Source organism: Calypte anna, chromosome 2 (assembly GCF_003957555.1).
Source record: "Calypte anna isolate BGI_N300 chromosome 2, bCalAnn1_v1.p, whole genome shotgun sequence".
Lineage (NCBI taxonomy): Eukaryota > Metazoa > Chordata > Aves > Apodiformes > Trochilidae > Calypte > Calypte anna.
This window is the reverse complement of record NC_044245.1, coordinates 15,885,298-15,899,512: the sequence shown is the minus strand read 5'-3', so window position 1 is coordinate 15,899,512 and position 14,215 is coordinate 15,885,298.

Sequence of the window (14,215 nt, the reverse complement as noted above, 5' to 3'; positions counted from 1 at the left end):
ATACTGGGACTCAGGTGAGCAGAAAAATTGTGTTTATTATTTGTCTGTGTTCCACATAGCTGAAGGAGGAAGATCAAGCCATTACCCTTGAACAGAGGTGTGCAGGATGATTCAAAGCATGCCCATACTTTTACTCACATATTTTTAATGGTACCGTACTCTATAAGAATATTTTACAATGCAGTAACATAATAATATAATAATCTCTTTGAGAAATGTTTATTATTATGTACAAGGGTATACTTTCACATTTCAATGCGTACACTTATCTTTTTTCAGCCAGAAACCAGACTAGAACCCAGAAGCCCTAGAATAGTTGAAATGTATCAAAAATACATGTAAGTGCCTTGTCTCGTGATACAGACATAGTTACAAGAAATCATTTCACACACAGAGTTATGCTGCTGATAGACATAGTTTTCTTTTGCTGACACTGTATTCCTCAGTCCGTTGAACCTGTTTCTTTTCTTACAAGCCCCATTTTAACAACACTTCAAGCAATTTAAAAATCTGTACTGCAAGCAGAGTCAGGGGGTTCAGAGCAGCAAAGAAATCAGGGCGACAAGAATGCAGCCATGTCTGGGGCTCACAAAGATGTTTCTGTGCTCAGCTACGTGTACTGCTATGATTGAGAGGTACCCCTTTGGTAAAGGAGCTGCAAAGCAAGGCCCAAGAATTACACATTCCCATGTACGGGAGAAAATGCACATTTGTTAATACAAAGAAATAATCTGCACCAGGCTGCAGACCCATGTTCTCTGGGTTGCTTGCTTCAGCTTCTTTTAAACTAAGGTGTCTTGCTGTAGGGTTTTTGCATGTAAATTCATGATAAAGCCTGATGTGCCTACTCCACTTTGACCTTCTCAATACCCTTGTAGCCTCAGGCCACCTTTACCATTTCTTAATTTAATCCCGAAGCCCCAATTCTCAACAAACTCATTTCACCCAGGGATGACAAATTGTTTCCTGAACTCTTGGGGTTATTTCTTACCACCATCATAGCCCTTCCTCCCATCCCACAACCACTGCCGAAGACTGAGATGGAAGTTCATCTTTTTAGAACAATTTGCATTTCAAATTCACACTGATGAGAGCAACAAGGCTGAAAAGGATTCAGTGGAGCAATCCAGCAGTGAAAGAGGCTGCCCTTGCCCATGGGAGGAACCTTCCTGTGAGGCTGTTCATTTGGTCTCCCAGGCATTGTAGAGGGAGGTGGGGGGAGAGCCAGCAGGCTCCTGGATTTGCAACATTTATGTTTCTTAGAGGTTCAGATGTAGTAAACTGTGGGACAGTGATATTGAGCATCTTTTAGAAACCTAAATAAATTCAGTCAGCCTAATGCTCCAGTGGTTCTGAGGCAGTCAGAAGCTAATGGCCCTCTGGAGGAAAGCCTGAGGCTAATTAGTTTATAAACTGATCAAACTGGAAGCAACATCAAAAACCAGATTAGAAGAAAGCAAAGTGCACTTACGAAAGGAGATTTTAAGTACTATAAGAGGGCAACAAGACTGCAATAGCTTCCTGTCTTGCTTGTCTGACTTAAAAAGGCCAAATCTTTCTTTTCTGCTTTAAAAAGGCAAAATTCCACAAATACATTGCCACAGACATATTCTGTAGGATGCCCTGACATCTGCTTGGATCTATTTACAGGGTACCCCATGAAATAATTATGTGCTTCAGGTCCATAGAGAATACTGTATTGGAGGCAGTACAAATTCTGAGGAAAAATGCCTTTTATTCAAAAGGTTTTGGCTTGTTAGTGAGATTGGGCCAACAGATGGTAAATACTAGCTTGTAATACATTATAATACAGTTTGCTGCAGAAAAATGTAGCATAATTTAATATGAGGCCAAGGAACCAATCATCCAGAGCAATGAGCAGGGAAGGGATTGAGAGTATTATGGAAAAATCATTGAAACCATGAAGCCAGTGCACAGCTGCAGTAATAAAGTCTGTCATAAAGTGGAAGGGACTATAAGAGAGGAGGACTTAGTGTAGATGGTATTAGTCAGAACCCCATCTGCTCTAAGCCCCACACCACTTAACGGGTCTGCTAATGGCTATGGGGGGAGATTCAGGGCAGCTCAGGGCAAAGGCATCTATTTTACTACCAGGTTTATGTGAAGCAGGTGACCTACATGGAGGTTCTAGAATCCCATGAGATGGTCTCCTAGAATAGAGAGGGAAGTAAGCACAGAGCTGAACCCAGATGTGTAGCTGTCAGGTCTTCAAGTCCTTACACAGACAAAATTCCTTGTATTTTTCATGTGTTTTCTGTTAGTTTAGTTCTAAATAAGGCCCAAGTGGATATTTTGTGTGACCAGCCTGTATCTCTGGGCAATCCCTGGTGCCTCAACGCTGGGCAAGCACTGTATAGAGGCATAACTGGTAGCCAGCACCCATGAAAGTTTCCCACCATCTTTCACCACCAACCTACCTGTCTGTAATAAACCTTTCCAAAGAAAAGAATCATCTTCCTCAGATTCCATGGAACCTGGGCTATATTTCTCCAGAGAAATGTGGGGGAATCTCTAAATTGGTTAATAACTTTATTCTGATTTTTTTTCAAAGTTCTTTTTCAACTGACCACAACTTTGTGATTTCTTAAGCAAAAAATTCACCTTAGATCTGACAGCCAAGCTGAGGGTCCCCTCTTTCTGTCACATTCCAGCTCCAAACATCCTGCAGACTGGGCTACCCTGCGGTGGTGGGTACTGCTGTACCCCTGTCCTGGGGACTGTCTTTGTCTTCTGTGGGATTGCAGAGTGATGAATGAGCTCAGAATCTGACTGAGCAGGTATTAATGAAGTTTAATACTGCCTTTGGCCAGCCACAGTGACGACCACTTGATAGCTGAAGAAATGATTACATTCCACAAGAAACCATATAATTAAACCTACAGGAACCTCCACATCAAACACAAGTATGTGTCACTGCCCCAGATGAAAGTACACACGAGGCATAGAAGGGGGAGAGCTTTTACTGCCTCTCCTTTTACAAAGGCTTGTGTGTTTGAGAAAGAGGCCAAGCAGGCAAGGGGAGCTAGGAGAGAAGATGTAAAAGAAGTCCTTAAAACAAAAACACACCAACAGTGCAACTTTAAAAGCTATGTAAGAAAGAAAGGGCATCTGACTAGGGTAGGGGGGTGAGAAAATAGATTATCCCCATTGTCCCAGTGTTCCTGTGATTTGAGACCAGAGCATACCCCTAGTGCATGAACAAAGGTACATCAAAAGAAATGCCTTCCTCTTCACCACTTTTTCTTTTCAAGAAAAAAGCCACCATTCCTTCATTTGGCTAAAAGCACAGGGTCAAAAGGGAAGGGCAGTACTGCTGCTGCCTAAGATACCACAGTACAATTCAGCCTCTACACAATCAACACACAAAAAAAGAAGAATGTGAAAAAAATCCTTGCCATTGAAGTCACTATACTGGTATTCTTATTTCACACATGGAATATATCTGCTAAGGAAGCAGATGCCAATTTTATACAGTCAGTCTTTAGAGCAAAACCACACTTTAAATAATGAGGGAGTGGAGAAGTGCATCAAAGGTTGGAATGAAACTTCACATTACGATGAATAAAGGCTAGCAGTGCTCTGGATGCCTTCAGAGCTGGATCTGTGTGATTTTCTCATAAATTAGTTAAGCGAGTGCAGTGGATTTGTGCACACATTAGTTCACTTCCCTCAAACAGAGAAACATGAGGTATCTCTAACTCTCTCCCTCTCCTGGACCCAGGCCCAGTTCCCCAAGCACACATCCTGGTTGTGTGTCAAATGGCAGAGCTTCAGGGCCACTCTTAGCCAAATTCCCCACCTTGGTCCAGGTGCTCAGGACCCCTGGTGATAGGGAGCCTGCTGCATCTCCTGCAGCACAATGGCCACCACAAGCTCAGACCTTCTTGCTGACCCCCAGAAGGTCTGGGTGGGAGTGCACATGGCAGTGCCCTGAAAGGTACCTGAAAGAGACAATACAATTGTTCCTCAAACCACTTCAGAGCAAAGCTTCTCATCTGCTGAAGGTTGGAGTCCCAGTCTGCCCAGAAATGTGGTCTCCTCTCTCCTGCCTATCCTCAGTGCAGGCTTGATCAGCACCAGAGCTGCAGTGTTGAGTTGAATGACTGCATTTTCACATCTTCTGTGCTCTGTTCCTGGGATATCATGGAGCACATTCCCCATCTCTTCAGGCAGGAGAAGTGGAGCTGCACTATGGGTCTGCAGCCACAGGGTGCAGGTGAGGGTCCTGTCCTGAAGGAGTGCTGGGGGATGGTGCTGTGGGAAGGCTGGATGCACTACCCTGATCCCTGAGCACTTTGGATTTACACCCCTTTCCAGGGCAGTGGAAAAATGGCATTCACTCTCAGTGAGTGAGAGTTGCCTCGGGAGACTGGAGAGGTTAGGGATAGAGTGTGCCAGATCAAAACTGTGAGCCAAGCTGGATCCAAACAATTTTCACTGGAAACACTCTGAGCTAGAAAATACTGCCCTAATGTATGCTCAGTTGAAGCTGCCCCAGATTTGTTATTACTCTAGTCCTGAAATGGGAAGTGGGACAGTGTAAGTGACCCCTCTCCCTATGATTTTGTGGTGATGACAAGATAACCCTTTTACTGTTATATTCATACATTATGCTCTACTACTGAGTTCCTCTGAAATAATAAAAAAAAACAAACCAAACTCCAACAACAACATTTAAGGAAGTGTAAAATCTAGTTTGTTTTTAAACTGTATTTTTTTAAAAAAATTTGCTTTTTCTATCTGGATTTCTTCTGACTTCTCCTTCCACAGATAATTTCGAAAATATCTGCTTTTTTTCATGTTCAGAATACTCACTCTTAAATACCCATATTTCCTGTAGAACAGGAATGCGATGTTTGAAGAGCTGTGCCCTGAGGACAGCCCAGGCTCTGCTGTGGAGGAACATCCCCTCTCTGTAGCCTTGTCCAGGACCTCCAGGACAGCAAAGGGAAAGTCTCAGCCAAGAGAGCTCCACAGAGTCAAATCTTCCTTGTTGCTGTGTAGCTTTTCTCTGTCCTGCTATACATATCAGTGCAGCACATGCAGAGCATACCTGTGGGCTCCTTATCCATGTGGTAGATAGGGCACAAACCCAGGCTAACAGGAGAGTGCAGATGGGGCAGAGAGAACCCTGCTGCCCTGCAGTGCGGGGCTGCACCTCACTCCTTCCTACACAACCCCTTGCACTGGGACAGCACTAATTGGCACTGCTGGCACAGATCCCCAGCAGGAGCACATCACACACACTTACACCAGTTAAAGCTAATGGGACTCAAGTCATGCAGGCTGGAAACAACATTCTTTATGAAGATGCCAGATCAGGGTAGTTGCACCTTTGCCTTCCTCCCCTGTACCCCCCAACACACTGCTGAGGGGTGCAGTGCTCCATTTCCACCCTGCCTCTCCAGACACAGGGGTACTGAAGAGATAGGAGGAGAGCTGGCTACCACTGCAGCTACAAAAACCTCCTCTGGGCCTTCTGACCGTGTCATTTCCTGTTTGCCTTTTGTACACCCAGAAGCATAGCAGGGTTCAGGCATGGGTGAAGGATGTAGTTTAGACATCTGCACGCTGGATGGATGCCTCCCTTCCCACCTTGTGTTGTCAGTGTACATAGTGGGTTCTGTCTTCTTATTAATTCTGGAAGAAATCCTTTGGTGCTGCCATTAGAGCTCATAACAGCTGCCAGAAGCAACAGAAGTGGTCTTGTGGTGAGCAGTTAGAGCAGTTTAGCTCCACTCTGCCTCCAACACATCATTACGCCCTGATCAGATATCTGACAATAATGTGCAGCAGAATGGGATCACTACAGAACTGGCAGCCTCTAACAGACTTTTATTTTATCAATGTCCTTTGGGGTAGATACCCCAAACAATTTTAAATGAGACTAAGAAACTACCTCCACCCTTTATTTTAACTGCAGATGATAATTTGTTGCATTTCTTGAAAAAATGGCTCTTCCTGTGCTATAACAAACTGCTCTGGCATGGGTCCTTTCCTGACAATGCTCCAAGAAGAGGAAAGAAGCATATAAAATACAGCAAAACCCCAAAAACTATGTTCTTAAATGCTCAGCACTACATTTACATTCATTTTGAAACATCTGCATACTCCAAGTCCAAATCAAAACCTGGATGCCTGAAAATGTTCCCCTGATGATGAATGTAGGATTACAGTGACCCCACACATCAGATGATAGGTGGTGGGATATCGAAGAATCACATTTCTGGAGCCATTCAGGAGATGTTCCAGGAGGAATTTCACACATGGAAGTAGATCAAGCAAAAGCAAAGGTCTTGTGCTCTGCTTTGTTGGTCATCACCTGGCTGCAGCAGTCCAGCACTCTAAGGGACTCCAGAGGCAAGACCTGTGCCTCGGTGATGGGCTCTTGGGCTGTGCTGTGCAGGCAGGGTCCTGGCTCCAGATCAAAGCACCCTGGGCTCATCTGGGCAAAGTTCCTGAATCAAGGAACTCTCAGGTAGAACTTGTATGGAGCTTATCTTGGGGCCCTGTGCTAACTGATCTGCAAGTTTCAACAGTTAAGGTAATTAAATTGCTTCTTGTCAGTGTACTATAGATCCCTTTAGGCTCCTGCTGTCAGTGAGGAGAAAGATAGTGGTTACTGTTAAGGGAGCTTGGTAACAAGCTGTCCTCTAGGGAATGTTCCAGTCTGGGGGATGGGTTTTTGGGGAATGTTCAAAAAAGATAGATTTTATTTATGTGGGACAGAAATTCCAGTGTCATGCCAGTACATACAACAGTACATGAATATACATCCATTCATGTACATGCATAAAAATAATTCTTTTATACATATATAACAAACATATATATATTTGCAGTTATTTATATAAAGCTTTTTCCACTAGTCTAGTTTAGTGTAAAAGATATCTGGGGTAATGATCTTTGCATCGCATTTGCTTTAGCTTTAGCTTTTGCAGCTTAAGGATTAAAAGATAATTTTCTTTAAAATTTTAACATGTTTTAGATGCTTGTTTAATTTGCCTTTTGTGGTCTACTCAAGTTGCTGGGAATGGGATTCTGTCAGCATAGGATGTTAAAGGGCACTGTCTTCATCAGTCACACAGTCCCAGCACCCCACCCTGGAGAAGAATGTATAAGCATTGTCTTGCATAAACTTAAACTCAGTGTAAGCAGATTTCATGGGATCTTTCTCTGGAGTGAATACACACTACTTCATCATCTGCTGTAAACACAAATCCAATCCATTTGCTTTATCTAACTTTTACCAAGGAGTTTGCAGTTTGCTGTTAATGACCACTACATGTAGAAACATTAGATGAACAAATTCTCTTCTCCCAGAAAACACACAAACAAAATTCTACGTCCTCCTTTATTTTGATGAGATATCTCTGCTTTGCAGATGACCTCCCACGAAGCAGTCACTGGAAAACATAGCTGGGAAGTGATGCTATCGTGTACCTGGACCTGCTTGAGAAGCATGTGTGAATACAACTCACTAGACATAACTATTGCCAGGTGACTCCAGCAGCCTTCCAGTACCTGCAGGGGCTATAGGAAAACTGGAAAGGGACTTCTTGCAAGGGTGTGTAGTGATAGGATGAGGGAGAAATGTTTCAAGCTGAAAGAGGGTAGATTTATATTAGATATTAGGAAGAAATTCTTCACTGTGAGAGTGGTGAGACTCTGGAAAAGGCTGCCTAAGGAAGTTGTGTCTACCACTTCCCTGAAAGTGTTCAAGGCCATGTTGGATGGGGCTTTGAGAAACCTGGCCTAGTGGAGGTGTTTCTGTCTGTGGCAGGGGTGTTGGAACTAGGTGGCATAGGGGTTCCTTCCAACCCTGGTGGTTCTATGATTCTGTGATCTTTAAGATCCCTTCCAATCCAAAGCATGCTAGGATTCTACAATTCTATGACTAAATGCGGATTTAGGGACCCAGGCTTAAAAACTCTCTTGGGACTGCATGTTAGTTCAGTTAGAAACAAGAAACTGTCATTAAAAAGGTGTCATTAAAAGAAGAAATGAAAAGGGTTGTTCACAAATAAAATAACACCCTTCAATAAAGGAGGAAAGTGTGTTGGCTCCCAGCCAGCAGTATTCACTCCAAAGCCATGTCAAGATAATGGATCATTCATTAAGAAACATTGCTCAACAGCAAGGCAGCCAGGGTGATGGGTGGGGGTCTGACTCCCCTTTGTGCTGGGCTGGGGTCTGGGACCCACCCCTTCACACACTGCTACCACCTGCAGTCCCCTCCATCAAGGCAGAGCAGAGGGTAGGGTACAACCTCACAATATTTTGAGATGCAATACCCTCACTGGTCAGGCCTAGAAACCTGCAGCCTTAAAAGCTCTGGGTTTTTTTAGTGTAATACACACCGAAGTGATTTTCAGAGGATCTGCCCAGATCCCATTTTTCCTTCATTTCACACTGCCTGTGATCTGCTTTGTGTTTTTGAATAGAAATTCTTCAAACTAGGACAACATCCAAGAGACTGATTCATTTGTAAAACTTCATAAAAATTATTAAATATTAGATAAACACAATTATCTCTTAACTACCTTATAAATAGATGCCTCAGTTACTGCACTGCATTCCAGGCCTCAGGGACATGGATCTCATTAGACAGCTTGAAGCAGCTGATATAGACAACTTTACTAGGAAAGAGGATTGCCATGGGCCTGCTGGTGATTTCACTTCATTTGAAGGACTTTTTGACAACTTATTCTTGAGGAATGGTTGCCAAAAATAGTTTTAAGATGTATTTTGAAGAGAAAAAAAACAAGAGGAGAGAGAGGGGAAAAAATGTGAGGGAGGGTAAGAGAGTGCAGGGTGTAAGGAAATAATTATTAAGCATTCACCTTTTATTTCCATATGCAATTGATAAGCAATACATTTAATCACACAAACCTCATTGGAACAGATTCTGGGAAATGCAGTTCTATCTAATAGTAGTCACACTGGGACCTTTTCTGATCCTATCACAAGCAGCAAAGAGCAACATTTTGCCTGACTTAGCAGAAATGGGGAGCAGCTCTCACAGGGTGAAGCACGCACTCCTCCACTTCAGGGATTTCAAGAACTAGGGAGCCCATCTATTCCTGTAGGTTGGTTTAACAAAGTATGAAATATTCCTCTTATTTTGAAATCTTTCTCCTGCTTTTGCACCCAAAGGCCACAGCCAGGCCTGAAGCTCCTTTTTTTTTTTTTTTTTTTGAGAAAAGCTGCACAAACAAAGATAAGAACAGGCCTACTTTTGTGCCAAAAGGATCTGCAGCAACAAACTGAGGCATGGTTACAGCCATATTTATTGGCATTCCAGTACCATGACTCAAGTGGAATTAGCTGAAGCAGAACAACTTGAGCTGAAGAGGTTTACACTTGAGGGATAAACAGAAAAGGAAGTGGATTGAGGAGCCAACCTGAGAGAGATCAAATTTAGGAGAAAATTGGTGCAACTCACTAACTAACTTTGTTAGTTAATGGGCTTTTTCTTTCTCTCTCTTTCCTTCCTCCCACCCCCTCAGAACTGAGGATAAGTTTTTTGGTCAGTGATGGTAACCCTCAAGAGTGATTCTAATCTTTAATGAAATAGGTAACAACAGTTTGCCCTGCCTTGTGAATGTACTTTTTTTTTTTTTAAATTGCCACTAAGTCAAAGTGTGAATATTCAGTGACTGAAATGAGACAAAGGATTAGGACATGAATTAGGGTTTATCCTAGAGGATTTTTTCAGGTTTTTGATGAGAGCCCAATGCCAAAATCACAAATCCTAAAAAAATCCTCCAAAGAACAAATTAACAAGAACTCTGAGCACAGTGCTGCTTGCCTTATAGTCTCAGTTGATTAAAACCCAGGTTTTCATGTAAAAAATCATCCAATTTACCTATTTTATCATTAGGGCTCATTTAAAGCCTGCGGAGGAGCCACTGCCTTTTGAGAACCCTACAATAACTTCCCACATTTCCTTTAGTCTGCATTTCCAGGCATTGTACCCTTCATCTCTATTCACCCCCTCCCAACTGGAAGCTACTGGCAAGTTGGTATGAATGTAATCACTGTTTTCTATGCTGCCCCTTCATTTCATCAGGATTCAGCTAATTTCAATTAGGCAGAACTAGAAACTGGTGTCTTAGTGTGTTGCTAATGGGGCAGAGCTCCAGCTATAGTTTCATTTAGTTAACCCAGAGGTCCAGTTAGCTGCTGGTACACATGCAGATCAAACCAGTGTACTGTGAAATGTGCAGCTGGGTGCCAGTGACACCCACAATGTGCTGGAGACAGAGCAGATGTCAGGGCCAGGAGGAGCAATCAGGCCAGAGATCTGGATCAGGTGTTGGAGCAAATGGCTCCAGGGGCCACAGCCTGAGGGTCTGTCTGGGCAGGATGGATGAAAAAAAACAGTACAGAGAAGAGCCAGAGCAAGGACTGCAGCAGGGTGAGCGATGGCCTCTCTGTTTTATAGTTACAAGATGAAGTACTTAATTAATACATTAATATAGTGGCTGTGGAGGGCAGTGCATTAAATGGAATTGGTTTGCTTCAGTTAATGGTGGGAGGTATTTCACCTCTTGGAGGTCCCTTTTCTCCCACTGCACTAACTCTGAGTGTGACCCAGACTGGATTCCAAGTGGGAGGAGTAAAGGAAACACAAAATTATTGATTTGTTTTGCCAAAGTTCGCAAAGATTTCTTCTGAAACAAATAAAAGCTTGTTTAACTGGATTGGATAACCTGAATGCATAAAATGTTATGTATTGCCCTCTTAGTAACTCTGTCACACTGGGAGATCATTACAGCATAAGACAGAGCAGCATTGTAGCAAGCAGCCTGAATTATAAATCCCAAAGTCTGTACTGAAGTACAAAAATCCATGGGTGATGGCAAGAGTTGGTCACTTTGCCTTACCTAGGTAGAAGATATCAGCCCCCTAGCTCAGCATCTCATTAATTTTTATGCATCTGTCTTTCTGCCCCTTTGCCAGCTCCCATCTGGGAGGTGAGACTTCAAAATGTGTAATGTAGGAGAAACTCAAGGCAGCTGATCATAATCTGGAATAGAACAAAAGTCCTGTCACCTTGTAAATTGCCAATTCTTTCCAGTCCCATTCTGGTTGGTGAATTAGTCAGTGTTGGAAGAAACCTCTTCTTCACAAAGAAATGACCTAGCCATGGAAGACCTGCCACTAGTAGACCAGGTACTCATGGCACTTCCACTTCCATCCCAAATGAATCTAAACTCACTTTTGGAACCAGTTCTTGATCTGATTGTACTAAATATCATGGTGTTCCCCCCGAATGTCTTAATCTTTAAAAAAGGCAATGAACCTTAATGCCTGTAATATCATGCCTGCAGGCTGATAGCAGCTTCTCTACATGGGAATAGACAGGGACAGAAAGGTGGCTACAAAACATCTTTGCCATCTTTTCTAATCCTTTTATCTCAGTTCTCAGCCTAGCTCAGCTGTGTTTGACTGTGCTACCTTGTGAGAGCAAAATAGTGCAAAATAGTTTGCAACTGTGACACCAAATGTAGTTCATGAAATAACTTGTATACAATTCACTTACAGCGAGGTTACACTTAACTTACACAAGACACAAGGGGGGTTGCCACAGTGGTGAAGCATAGACACTGCCTTCAAGACCTGAGAAATAACATGGCTCTATTGCAACCAAGCCATGCTTCCCAGAGCATGTCCATAGGCAGGGCTATACCAGTTTGCTGTTGCTTCTGAGCAGTGGGTATTTCAGGTTTTGTGTTGTCCTCAGGCATAATTCTTTAAAGGCTACAGTCCCATCAAAATGTTGAATATCATTGCTGAGGAATTGTGAGAAGGACCAAGAACATGAGAAGGGGCAGATTTTTTTTTCTTGTTCTGTCTTCAGCAATATATTGGCTGAAAGAGGCAAGAGGATCAGAGAAAGAGCATCCAATTATGGCTAGTATATGTTTCAAGACAGATGAAAGCTCTGAAGGAGCAAGCAAATTAACAGTTACAGTGAAAACATTTAAAAGCAAATTGAATCTGAGTTCTTCTCTTACAAAATGCATGGAGAGACTTCAGTCAGACACAAGCAGGGCAAACAACTCGATGAGGAGAGCTACCCTGTCCAGAAGACAGACCCCAGGATTTGCAGCTGTCATCAGCTGAGGACGTTTCTAGAGAAGGACCCTGTTTTGAAGGTACACTGTAACTACCTGAAATGCTCTCATGAGTAAGTGTTTAGATGTTTTTAACACTTCCCATTTTCTCCTGAGAGCACGACAAAAAGGGCTCAAATATCACACAAAAAAATTGTTTTGTAGGAGCTTTGGCCACTGCCAGAAGTCAGAGAGATGGAAATCTTTATGTGAGAGAATGTTTTACTGGTTCTTCATCTGCTGAAATACAGGGTATATATAAAAGCCAAATAAGCATTAGCTTTCTAGTACTTGACTGAACCCATACTCTGAAAACTATAAAGACTACTCAAACCTTCTTCTGTCTGTTCATTTTTTTTTGAGGGGTGAGCATAAAGGGAATAGAGGCATGGCCCCCAAAATGAATGCAACTGACACAACTTTCAAGCCTCACATTTGTTTGCAATACCCTTTGATGGACACTTAAAATATTTCTCCAGAGTTTTGGTTCATCTGGCTAGGTTAGAAACTGAGGCAGTTCAAAATATTCCTTCCTGTTCTAATAACAGATTATTCCAACTGAGTATTTCAAAACTTTGGAATAACAAAGAATTAATTTTGGTGATTAGTTACTCTATGGAATCAGTGTATCATTGCATCTTTGTTTGAAACATTAGTAGGAGGAAGGAAGCCTTCTTAGGCCAGGCCATCAGCCAGCTACCTGGTGTTAGGAAGAAACTGGTCTTGGGCAAGGTAACATGAGACTACTTACAAGGTCACTTGCACTTTTTTCTAACACATATGGTCACAACCACTGTCAAAGAAGAAACTATCTATGATGAATCATTGATTAAATCTGAAAAACAATTAAAGTGCAAATGTTTCAAATAATAGCTTGGTTTTGTGATAGTATTTTTAATATTAAAAAAACTCTCAAAAGTTCTACAAAGTTTCATTGCCTTTACCTGTATTTTTTCCAAAGGAGAGATAGACAAGGCCAAAAGAGGTGCTGCTCAAGATGAGAGCTGACCCTGCTCATTGTGCAAGCGAGATCCTCATTTTACTCCCCTTGCTGGTTCTCAGTCTATCATTTTCCTCAGGCCAATGCTAACTATGAAAGCAGAGTGAGGACAAGGATCCTATCTTCTAAAAACATTTCTACAAATGAAAATTTCTAGCTTTCGGTTCTCTGATTTGATTTGACACATCACCTTGTGAAATCATTCCACGAGTGGTTCTCATCTGAGTTAGGCTGGTAAGAGTATGAAGCTGTCATATCCATTCAAGCTTTTTAAAGACCAGTTTACAGCCTCCCTGGGAATGTGTTTTCATAACCAAAAAGTAAGTTAACCTAACAGGAATTTTATGAGTATTGAGTAACAAGGTCTGGTTATTTACAGAACATACACAGGTAGGAGGTAAAACAGAGAAGTGAAACCTCTTAATGTAGCAGTGGCAGAGAGATGGGAATAAGCCAGGTCTCCCAAATTCAAGGGCAGTCTACAGCCCTGTTTCCAGATTTCCAGAAAGAGTCTGTGGGGTAATGAACCTGCAAGCTGTTTGTGCATTCCTGTCATCTCAGCTTGTCTTGACACTTTCTGCTATGTTAAAACAGCTTGACAACTTGACAGGCCCAGCCTTGAAACTGGAAACAGAGTGAATGCAGTGACTGTGAGCGTTAGACAAATCTCAAAATGCTCCCCTATCCTTACACAGGAGGGGAGCTGCCCCTCACTGCTTAAGCAGTTCCACCATATACATGGATACAAATGGTCAGTGCCAATGTACAAATGTAAATGCCACGTAATATATCTTAGTCTACAAGGTGCAGGCTTGAGATAGTTGCATCACAGAGCAGTAGATGCACCACTCCTTACAAAATATATGCACATTTGCCAAAAAACTGATGCCAGGCTCTATTTACCTGGAATAAAGTCTCTTAAAATCAACAGAAATTCCAGTTGTACCTGGATACGTAGTGAAAATACAAAGGAAACATAAGATCACTTTGGGGGGTTAAAAGCTCTCTGAAGGGTATAACATGGCCTTGCTGAGGTATTCTGCCTGCAGGATGATGTCTGGGACAGAGAAAA